The 11,760-nt window shown below is 37.0% G+C and overlaps 1 long non-coding RNA gene across 1 annotated transcript; it reads right to left on the bottom strand.

Moving 5' to 3' along the window:
* Positions 1–1,793: 1,793 nt before the first annotated feature.
* LOC141377966 (uncharacterized) lies at positions 1,794–7,317 on the bottom strand. The gene is made up of 2 exons (XR_012391182.1): positions 6,171–7,317; positions 1,794–4,615 (listed from the first exon to the last, which is right to left on the bottom strand). It is a non-coding gene; the product is annotated as an uncharacterized lncRNA (long non-coding RNA).
* Positions 7,318–11,760: the final 4,443 nt, after the last annotated feature.

The following is an 11,760-nucleotide window of genomic DNA, read 5'->3' on the forward strand; positions in this document are numbered from 1 at the left end:
GTTATTGTGAACTTTTTTTTCCATTTTATACGGTTCCTTATACAGCATCGATGTTGTAATGTCATTAACATACATTCAGTTAAATAAACTTTTGCATTTATTTAGTTGCTCAAGCGTAAAACGAGACAAAAAGCTGTTTACTCGCACGCGCCCGTCAGAATCGGCAGGCTAACGCAGAAGCTCCATTGAATATACTGGGGTAAAATATATTGCTCATATTATAAGGATATGGCGGGGGAAATGTAATTTAATGCAGTGCTTCTTGTACAATCTGAGACCCACTTTAAATCGGATATCACTCAGCTTGTGGAGATCGCTGATTTTGAAAGAAAACAGACCTTAAACGCACCGGATTTTGCATTGGCATTCAATTCGCCGGAAACGCTTAATTTACACCATGGATGCTGTAAAAGGAACCGTATAAAGTATCTCAGAATATTACACAGCACCAAAAAATGTAAAAATATATATTAAATATATTTTTGTCCACAGCAGACGGCAACTCGCCCTGACGCAGATTCCCTGGTCTCTGTGGTCCAATCAGGTGAGCCCTCCTCAGCGCTCGCCATGACAGCGAGACAACAGTGACGTGCCTTGTAAAAATTTGCATATGCATTCCTATAAAGCTCGTGTGCTCTGTCAGCGAGGCGGCCTTTGAGCCCTAGGCAGGGAGAACACAACCCCCGAGGACCCTCGGGGAAACACGGGCGGCCGGTAGTGGGGCCTCGCTGCGAGGGTTATGGTGGGTGGGAGTAGCGAGGCCCACTCATCTTCTATTTTAAACTATAGTTTCAAACTTTAGTTTACTATAGTTTGAAATAGAAACCATGGTAACTGTTATGATTAAACCTTTAGCAAAGAGCTTAGAATGACCAAGAGCAACAGACCCGGATTCCGCCAGTTTCAAGTGATAGCGATCGCTCGTCATTGCTGTCGCGATGGAAAGCAGCTGCTTTTTATTGTAAGGTCCACCCAGTTGGCCCAATGCCGGTGTCCACTGGTGGATGAAGGTTCACTGCATGTTCGGTCTTTCCAGTGTACAATGTTGATTTATATTAAACTTAACTCATATCTGACTCCAATTTTAGTATGAGGTGGTTTAGAATATTAATATATTTATCCTCGTTTTATCTGACTCCAATTATAAAACATTAAGAAGATTATATCAATATGTAATTTAGATAAATGTTTGTACCGTTTGTCTTCACTTGTAACTATTACATCCGTTCATTCGGGTGCTCATGTCGCTCAGAGAAATCGCCTCGGCCGAAGGCGTCCCTCACGGTCACACTCCGGTCAGTCTTGAATATTAAACAGAGGTAAATTGACTAATACTTTAGATGGCCGCTACCAGCGCGCTCGTTCTAAAATACTTTAGTTAGTCCCGCTTAGATGTACACCTTTGAGTTAAGACAATCATCATTTCTAATTAGAGGTTAGGGCATTAATATAAATGTACCCGACTACTGGACTCTATAGTAACTTTGGTTTTCACCAGGCCCATGGTTTCCCATATGAACTTAATTTAGAATAATATTACCTTCAAACAAAGGTCGGGTACCCAATCTAGGTTAGTCGTGCAACACCTTGTTGACCTAGACGGAAGTTATCGCCCTTTCCACCTAAGTACACATGAATCAATATCAAGAGTCAGCCGGATCGCTAAAACACAATTAGTGTGCCAATGCTCCATCTCAATTGGATTTTAGTCCGTCTACTGACCTGACGCAAGACGTGCGGAAACAAGGATACAGCGTAATCTACTTGAATTAATAATTACAGAGTGAGCAAAATATGGTCAAACATTACAATTTATTAGTCAGGAAAATGTATTATGCCAATTCAATCAGTCAATTCATAAATGATCAATACAAAACATCAAATTATCAAAGATAAATCCAAGATGAAAAAGATGCATTCCTGACTTTGAAATATACATAACATGGGGCAGACCCCATGTTATGGGCTGATCTGGTTAGGCAGAATCGCCTTGAGCTTTTCTTAGCCCTTACCTTAAATAATCCAAGAATTCCCTCAAGGAAGGGGGTGTGAATGTGTAACAAAAGGCATTCACACTTAGTGTCACACCCCTCACAGTGGATCAAAAGATGCCTGAAGTTATATATTTATTGTTCTGATTATGTCTATTTCTGAGAGAATGAGACCATTGTATCAATCGCACTGAGACATTTCAAATGATATCAAACATGATAGTTAAAGTCAGTTTGGTTAATTCTAGAACATTCAAACATTGAAATGACCATATGTGTGAGTTGGGGGGATGAAGCAGACTCAGATGCAAATGCAGCAGGAACTGGTTTTTCCCGCATTCCCCTTGCTGAGTTGTGAAGTTACCAGTCTCTGTTTTCAGCTCATGTTTTGAATTGTCAAAGATATCAGAATATTTGCAATATTTCAATTCTTACAGATAACCCCCATTTGATCCCGTGGGTCAGATATAAATGTGTCCATGGGGTCACTATGTATCCTTGTTGAGGTCGTTTAGGGGCAATTCAAGACAGTCTCTGCAGCATTTTTCAGTTGTAAGTCGTGTTCAGCAGGTAGCTAAACAGGTCCAGGCTCGTTTTCACCTCTTTTGATGAGCCTGACCCGAATGCACTGCTCATTCAGTCCATACAGGCCTTCATAGCTTCCACTGTGTCCTTCCCCTGACAAAAGTGTCCACATCGTGTGGGCTTCTCATAGTCTGCTTCTTCTGATGAATCTGGTCACCTCCAGATATGCAGACATCGGCATGTGGGGGTCTACAGTGTGTATACACTGCCTTCTCTCGGACACCTAAACAGCAACTTGATGGCTCAGCGATTGAACAGTTATGAACTTGTGTCATTCTGCATTGGAGAAAGTCATGAGGTTAAGCATAAAATATATGATCAAAGCATAAAAGTCAGCAAGTGCGAGTTGTACAACTGGTCTCAGGTCTCTTTCAATCTGTTTAAATGGTCCAATCAAAAACAGATAAGTCTTTGCCACCACTGAGATAGGGTATAATGATAGGGAGAATATTAAATATTCTTGGTTTGAATTACTCAAGGTAAAGCTATCAAAAGGTCAGTGCAACTTATTAAAACAGTATAACAGGCAGTATGCATCATAAAACATATCATCATGACAATACATTCAAATAAATGACATTCATTTTCAAAATGAAAAAACGTGAAGATATTTGTCATACATGATAGTAATCACATTATTTAACCATAATTATGAAGGTATATCTATAATAATGTGTGTGTATGTTGTGTGGTGTGTGTGTGTGTGTGTGTTTATGTGTGTGTGTGTGTTTGTGTGTGTTTGTGTGTGTGTGTGTGTGTGTGTGTGTGTTTATGTGTGTGTGGGGGGGCTTGAACACAATTGATGGTATTTGTCAAATTTAAAATGTCCTAGTGATTATTAGAAGTGTCCTCACTTCGGTTTAATTTTAATCACTTTAGCACTTATACCTGTTATTGGTGATAGATTGGAAAACCAGGGGCCCTCTGGTTTGTCAACCATCCCCACAACAGTCAGTGTATCTATGGCAAGTTCGCCTCTATTGAAGTTTTATACCATCAATTTGTTGTCAAAGCCATGCAAATGTGTAATTTCTTTTCAGCTGGCAGAGGGTGTCAGAGGGTGTTTGTTGTCTCGTCTGTCATCAGATTAATTATTCTGTTCTATGTGTGTGAGGCTAATGTGTTTTGTTTGTATAAACATGGACAAAAGGTCTTAATTAATGAGATTTGACTCCTGGGTCTTTGAAGACTAAGGTGTTATCTATGTGCCTGGGTTTACCTGTGGCTATGTGTCAGTGTAATGCTCCAAACAATGGTAATCAACTTTTATAATTGTGTTGCAAAATTTTAGTCCTGTCTTAGCAGGGAGCCAGCATAAGAATGTGAACATGAGGTGTGTTCCGGCTCAAATTGATTCCATATAATATCTTTTACGGAGCATGTTAAGGTGCAATGTTCAAAGCCGGATCCTGTAAAAAATGCATTTTCATGGTTAATTTAATTATCACACTCTATACTCCTGTTTGTAGTTCAAACTGCAGCTATACAGGGGATAGCAGAGTTTTCTACTTTTGGAGATCAAAGAAACAAATATCATGAATTTCAACATAGTTAATTCCATTTTCATCCAGGACATGTGGTTTAACATGTGTATAGTATAACGCAAATTTAAAAATGCCACTAGGATTCGTAATAATAGAGTCTGTTGCTATTGGTCTTTGCAGGAACCATGGTTTTAGTCCCATTGCTATTAAGCAATTTGGGAAGATTTTAACTATGAGATCTTTTTGTGTCTCTGTTTCATTTAACATGTAAATTTACATCTTTGTTGAAGATGTTTTGTGAAATTACATAGCCTCCTAGAATGCTGAATCCATTGATAAGATCAGCTGTGGATAATTGTTATTCTGATGACTGATCAAAGACTTTTTCAGAAGACTCACTGCAGGAGGTGAGGGATTTGCCTCACAGGGGTTCTTGCTTTGAGATGCAAGATGGGAGGCTTTTGGCCTCTCAGGTTATGGCTTAACCTTTTGTCGCCCTCATTTGTATTTGTTTGATGTGGACCGGATCTTGAGTGTTCTTTGTTATTCGTCCGCCTAAGGTGAGAACAAAAGCAGAGAAGAACCATAGTTATTTTAGAATTTTCATCAGTTTCAAATTCAATCATGTGGAATTAATGTTAATGCATCATTTTGCAATATTAATTCTGGAAGCCACATGATGTTGCTGGTCAGATCTGTGAGTGTGTAACACCTGTTTACACAGTCTGCTGTATTCTGAGCATTATCTCCCAGTTCCGCTGGGGACATTTTTCTGAATCAATCAATGATTTTTCATTAATTTCAGTTCACAATCTAATGGGCCGATACCCATAGTTCATTTTTTTGCTCTCATTAACAGTCAGATCTGTTGGCAGAAATCATTTCACCCTTTTGGTGTTCTCTGCTTAACGGTTGTCATTTTATGGTGTGACTCACAGATTCTTAGATCTTTTGACCCATAAAAACTTTGGTAACTCTGAATGTTATCATATCCATCCCCCTTTCATTATTTTTCTGGTGAGTTTAACTCTCTGATTAAATTTTAATTGTAGGTGGTGTTTTTTCAGCGAGGATTATATTGGTTTACAATCAGTTATTCTATAGTAGTTCTGTCAGTGTTTTCATTAAGCATAAAGAAAGCAAACCTCCTCAAAGTGAATGTTTCATCTCTAGTCTTTAGTGCCATGATTGGCGATTATAATATAATGTACATTATTGTTTATTCCTAATGTAATTATATTATATTAAAATAGTATGTATTAAATATAATTATATCTGGTCTCTGGAGAGTGTTTTAGAACACAGTGCATTGTTTTATGCAATTACAGCAAACACATTCTGAGCATCTTATTATCACTGAGGTGAGACTTCTTTGCTCTCTGTCAGGCCATTTGAATATGAAAAGGTTTGAGCAATCAGGAGGTCTAAGGGCTTATTTAAAGCTAAAATCTTTTATATTTAGTCTGTTTCGAGATTAAATTAAAGTATAGTGGATATTTTAATTGATCAGCATCATATTTGAATTTATCCCCATTAAATTTAAATGGCAAATTTCTGATTTGTAAAAGCAGAGTTTTCATTAGAGCTTATTTGTCTTTTTTGCAATCAAATCATTCTGTTCTGCTCACCTTTATTTTTCACATGCAAATGCCTTTAAACAGACTGTTGTTATTAATCCAATTTAAAAGTTTACAATTGTTTTTAAATCTTAAACCATTTTTTCCTGTTTTCCTTTTTTCCATTTTTCTCTTTTTTATAAAACAGTAGATTTAAAAACAATGGATATTTTTGATTCAAACTTTTAGGATCTAATTTGTGACTCTCCACTGAGTTCCAGAATATAATTTGGATGATGTTATTCCAATTTAAGCTTCAACTCTTGCTGCCTAGCAGACAAAGAGATATTTCAGAGCAAGGGATGGCGTTTTTCTATACTGCTGTTATCATGTCCCTGATAATCAAAGTGGTTTTGTCTAATTCTCAACCCCACCGGATAACGCATTCCGGTCTAACATTTTGAGCATTTCCGACTCATTCTATCAATGTGTTTATATAGGGTGCGTCCAGCTTTCCCTCAACATTTCTAATAGGCAAAGAAGAATTGACTTACCACAGCAGCTGAAGATAGAATAGAAGATCCAAACCTCTTGGTTGATATAAATCCATTTTGTGCTGGAAAGACGTAACTCGCCTGAGTTGGGAGATCACGGAGATGGGTCACCATTTTGTAAGGTCCACCCAGTTGGCCCAATGCCGGTGTCCACTGGTGGATGAAGGTTCACTGCATGTTCGGTCTTTCCAGTGTACAATGTTGATTTATATTAAACTTAACTCATATCTGACTCCAATTTTAGTATGAGGTGGTTTAGAATATTAATATATTTATCCTCGTTTTATCTGACTCCAATTATAAAACATTAAGAAGATTATATCAATATGTAATTTAGATAAATGTTTGTACCGTTTGTCTTCACTTGTAACTATTACATCCGTTCATTCGGGTGCTCATGTCGCTCAGAGAAATCGCCTCGGCCGAAGGCGTCCCTCACGGTCACACTCCGGTCAGTCTTGAATATTAAACAGAGGTAAATTGACTAATACTTTAGATGGCCGCTACCAGCGCGCTCGTTCTAAAATACTTTAGTTAGTCCCGCTTAGATGTACACCTTTGAGTTAAGACAATCATCATTTCTAATTAGAGGTTAGGGCATTAATATAAATGTACCCGACTACTGGACTCTATAGTAACTTTGGTTTTCACCAGGCCCATGGTTTCCCATATGAACTTAATTTAGAATAATATTACCTTCAAACAAAGGTCGGGTACCCAATCTAGGTTAGTCGTGCAACACCTTGTTGACCTAGACGGAAGTTATCGCCCTTTCCACCTAAGTACACATGAATCAATATCAAGAGTCAGCCGGATCGCTAAAACACAATTAGTGTGCCAATGCTCCATCTCAATTGGATTTTAGTCCGTCTACTGACCTGACGCAAGACGTGCGGAAACAAGGATACAGCGTAATCTACTTGAATTAATAATTACAGAGTGAGCAAAATATGGTCAAACATTACAATTTATTAGTCAGGAAAATGTATTATGCCAATTCAATCAGTCAATTCATAAATGATCAATACAAAACATCAAATTATCAAAGATAAATCCAAGATGAAAAAGATGCATTCCTGACTTTGAAATATACATAACATGGGGCAGACCCCATGTTATGGGCTGATCTGGTTAGGCAGAATCGCCTTGAGCTTTTCTTAGCCCTTACCTTAAATAATCCAAGAATTCCCTCAAGGAAGGGGGTGTGAATGTATAACAAAAGGCATTCACACTTAGTGTCACACCCCTCACAGTGGATCAAAAGATGCCTGAAGTTATATATTTATTGTTCTGATTATGTCTATTTCTGAGAGAATGAGACCATTGTATCAATCGCACTGAGACATTTCAAATGATATCAAACATGATAGTTAAAGTCAGTTTGGTTAATTCTAGAACATTCAAACATTGAAATGACCATATGTGTGAGTTGGGGGGATGAAGCAGACTCAGATGCAAATGCAGCAGGAACTGGTTTTTCCCGCATTCCCCTTGCTGAGTTGTGAAGTTACCAGTCTCTGTTTTCAGCTCATGTTTTGAATTGTCAAAGATATCAGAATATTTGCAATATTTCAATTCTTACATTATTTATTTATTTTATTCAAAAAGCGCGTTATTGTTTCCCAAATTGTAGAGTGTCGCCTCTTGGTCATTCTATGCTCTTTGCTCCATGTCTGACTGTTGTAATGTTTTGCTTTGTTTTTCAGCTCAGTTGTTGAGCAAAGAAGGACTATTGAAGACAACAGTTGAAGACAACCGCGGGTTATATTCACGAGCGCGCGCATTATAATGTTTCCGGGCTGTTTTCTGAAAGTGTGTCTTGTTTAGATAAGTTTGCATGTCAAACTAAATAAACTATACTCTTTCTAAACACCTGTCTCGTGTTTTATTTGTCCTCTACAGCAATGCACTGTCATATAGGTCTGTTGAATGCATTTGTATGCAACATGGTTTGACAATACAGAAGTCTAACAAATAAATAGTTGTTATAAATGTACTTTCATTAGTCAACATTTGGTGTTATGGTTGTTTCATAACTATATTTATTATTATTCTGTATGTTTAAAACCAGCAAATTATACTATATATTTAACATGTCACATATACTTACTGTTATTTTAAAATTTGCCAAATAAAATGTCCTAAGACAAGAATGGGTGTTATTTTCGTTTTATGTCAACCTACTGTAGGTTTTAGGTTGACTGCAGCAGGTATAGGTATTATACACACACACACACACACACACACACACACACACAAAGTGCTGCGGTGAAATGTGTTACTCTCTCCTCAATGCTGACCATGCAAAAAAAAAATATATATATATTTTAAATGTTAAAGTTTAAAATAATTAAATCTCAATTCTCAATAAAAAGTTACAAATAATTATATAAACAAAAATAAAGTCGGCAACACCGAAAAACCAAAGAATCCAATATTTTATACTTAAAAAATCTCATGACAACAAACTTTTCTATTGTTTCTAATATAAATTCATAGGTGGAAACACAGCTCTGAAAAATACTTAGCAACAAACTCACAACCTGGGAGCTGACAGTGGAGCTTTTGTGTGTGGATGGTTAAGTGTATCATATGTTTTTGTGATTCCCTGTGATGATTTCTGTGCACATGTTACCTTACTGAGGCGATGGAATTTAATTTTGGCTTAGTTGCCAGAAAGATACATAAAACTGTTAACATCTGTACATTATGGCAGTATGCAATATACAATAAATGTAAGAAGTTATATGAGGAGGGGCTAACTAGCTAACAATGTAGCTTTCAAGTACACAGTTCAAGATAACAACAATATAACTTAAAACACAGCCTTATTTTAGAAACCCTCAAAAACATTTGAACACATTTTACTTACTCATTGTAGATTCTTATTTAAAGCCTAAAACATATCAGACTCTACATCTGAATTGATGGACAGAGAATGAAGCACACTCAGCAGTAAACAAATCAAACACCTGACTCCCTTAAAGGGCCAGCATTTTCTGAAAACTTTTTAAGACAGACAGCCTGTGGGAGTGTGTGGTGATGCCCAAATCATTGTTTTCAGCCTTCAAAATGCACGTCTCTATAATTAGCAACATAAAGCATCAGAGTGGATGGGACAGTAATGGTTGAACAGTAATTTGCTATTTATTGTCAAAGCTGTAATGAGTACATAAAATAAATTACTGTAATTTATTCTTTGCACTACACAATTTCATACAAAGTCTACTCCTTTTACAGTAAAATACTGTTTCCTTTTATTACAGCAAAACACTGGCTATTTTACAGTTATTTACTGCACAATCTACAGGGTAACACTGCAGTTATACTAATTAAACACACCTGATCAAACTAAATCTAAAGGTAGTGTGTTGAAGCAGGGCTGGAACTAAATTCTGCTGGACTGCGGCCCTCCAGGAGTTTGACATCCCTGGTACATAGCATATTTTCAAAGGAACTGCCTACATTTATCACAATCATGCACATATCATTGAATAAAAACAATAAAAATATAAAAACTTCATCCAAAGCAAAAAAATAAATTAATAATAATAATAAATAATCTGATCCTCATGTTGTTCCAAACCTGTAGTAATAAAAAAGAAATCAAATAAAATGACGAAAAGACTCACTAGTTAACCCTTCACTATCTGTTTTACTATAATACGAGGAGTTCTTTTGAAAATGTGAATTTTTATGATAATTAATACTAGAGGATGACATTTAAAATATTGTCTAGCTAGCACATGCCCTTATGTCGTTACAAACTGTTGGGCTTTTCTGTAGCATAAAAGTTGGACTTAAGTTCGCTTCTGGTGTGCGACCGGATTTACAAAAATGTCCTGTGGTAATCCTGTGGTATTTCAGCAGTACAACATAAATTTACCACACAAAAAAATGAGCAAAGCTAAATATGACAGGATTACTACAGCACTTTCTGCAGTGAAATTTCACAGGAATTTACCATTGGATGAAGTATGTGGTTTCTCTGTTGTTTTTGTGTGGTAATACCAACACAGCTAAATATCACAGGATTGCTACAGCAATTTCTGCAGTACAATATCACAAGAATTAGCTTTTTTGTTCTGTTTTTTTCTAAAACATTTTTTTTTTCTCAGTGCAAGGTAAAATCAGTATGTTCTGCATTTAAGTCGTTTAATTAAGAAATACCTATTCTTACAAAGTAACATCACATGTATTCATATTTATTGTAAAAACTTTTCAGTGTGCAAATGTTTGTGTACTGGAATAAATTTGCAATTGAAACAACAAGATGACCGACACCCTCCATTACAAACATTACCTGCGGTATTCTATGTGGTAAACCATCAAATGTTATGTGGAAACTGTGTAGTACTTTGTTGTTTTTTGGGACGTTTTACCACATGATTCTGTGCTGTACAGTATGTGATACTCCTGTAGTATTCTTGTGGTAGTGTATCACTTTCATATTGTGGTAGTATTTACCACAGTATTCTGTTATACAATATGTAATATTCCTGGGATATTCTTGTGGTAGAGCGTGTGGTATTACTGTTATATTCCTGTAATATTTTTTGTGGTAGCATGTGGTATTTCATGTGGTAAACCATCAAATGTACAAAACAAAAACCATGTGATGATTGTGTAGTACTTTGTTGTTTTTTTGGGATGTTTTACCACAGGATTCTGTGTTGTACAGTATGTAATACTCCTGCGGTATTCTTGTGGTAGTGTGTGGTATCACTTAAACATTTCTGTGGCACCACAGGATTCTGTTGCTTAGTATGTAATACTCCTGTAGTTTTCTAGATATATTAGATGTATATAAGTTCCTATTTAAATAGGGTATATGCCGAGCTAGTGCTGTTTCCATGCTGATACACTTCCGGTGACCTGTTATTGTGAACTTTTTTTTCCATTTTATACGGTTCCTTATACAGCATCGATGTTGTAATGTCATTAACATACATTCAGTTAAATAAACTTTTGCATTTATTTAGTTGCTCAAGCGTAAAACGAGACAAAAAGCTGTTTACTCGCACGCGCTCGTCAGAATCGGCAGGCTAACGCAGAAGCTCCATTGAATATACTGGGGTAAAATATATTGCTCATATTATGAGGATATGGCGGGGGAAATGTAATTTAATGCAGTGCTTCTTGTACAATCTGAGACCCACTTTAAATCGGATATCACTCAGCTTGTGGAGATCGCTGATTTTGAAAGAAAACAGACCTTAAACGCACCGGATTTTGCATTGGCATTCAATTCGCCGGAAACGCTTAATTTACACCATGGATGCTGTAAAAGGAACCGTATAAAGTATCTCAGAATATTACACAGCACCAAAAAATGTAAAAATATATATTAAATATATTTTTGTCCACAGCAGACGGCTACTCGCCCTGACGCAGATTCCCTGGTCTCTGTGGTCCAATCAGGTGAGCCCTCCTCAGCGCTCGCCATGACAGCGAGACAACAGTGACGTGCCTTGTAAAAATTTGCATATGCATTCCTATAAAGCTCGTGTGCTCTGTCAGCGAGGCGGCCTTTGAGCCCTAGGCAGGGAGAACACAACCCCCGAGGACCCTCGGGGAAACACGGGCGGCC

Source organism: Danio rerio, chromosome 15 (genome assembly GCF_049306965.1).
Source record: "Danio rerio strain Tuebingen ecotype United States chromosome 15, GRCz12tu, whole genome shotgun sequence".
Classification (NCBI taxonomy): Eukaryota; Metazoa; Chordata; class Actinopteri; order Cypriniformes; family Danionidae; genus Danio; species Danio rerio.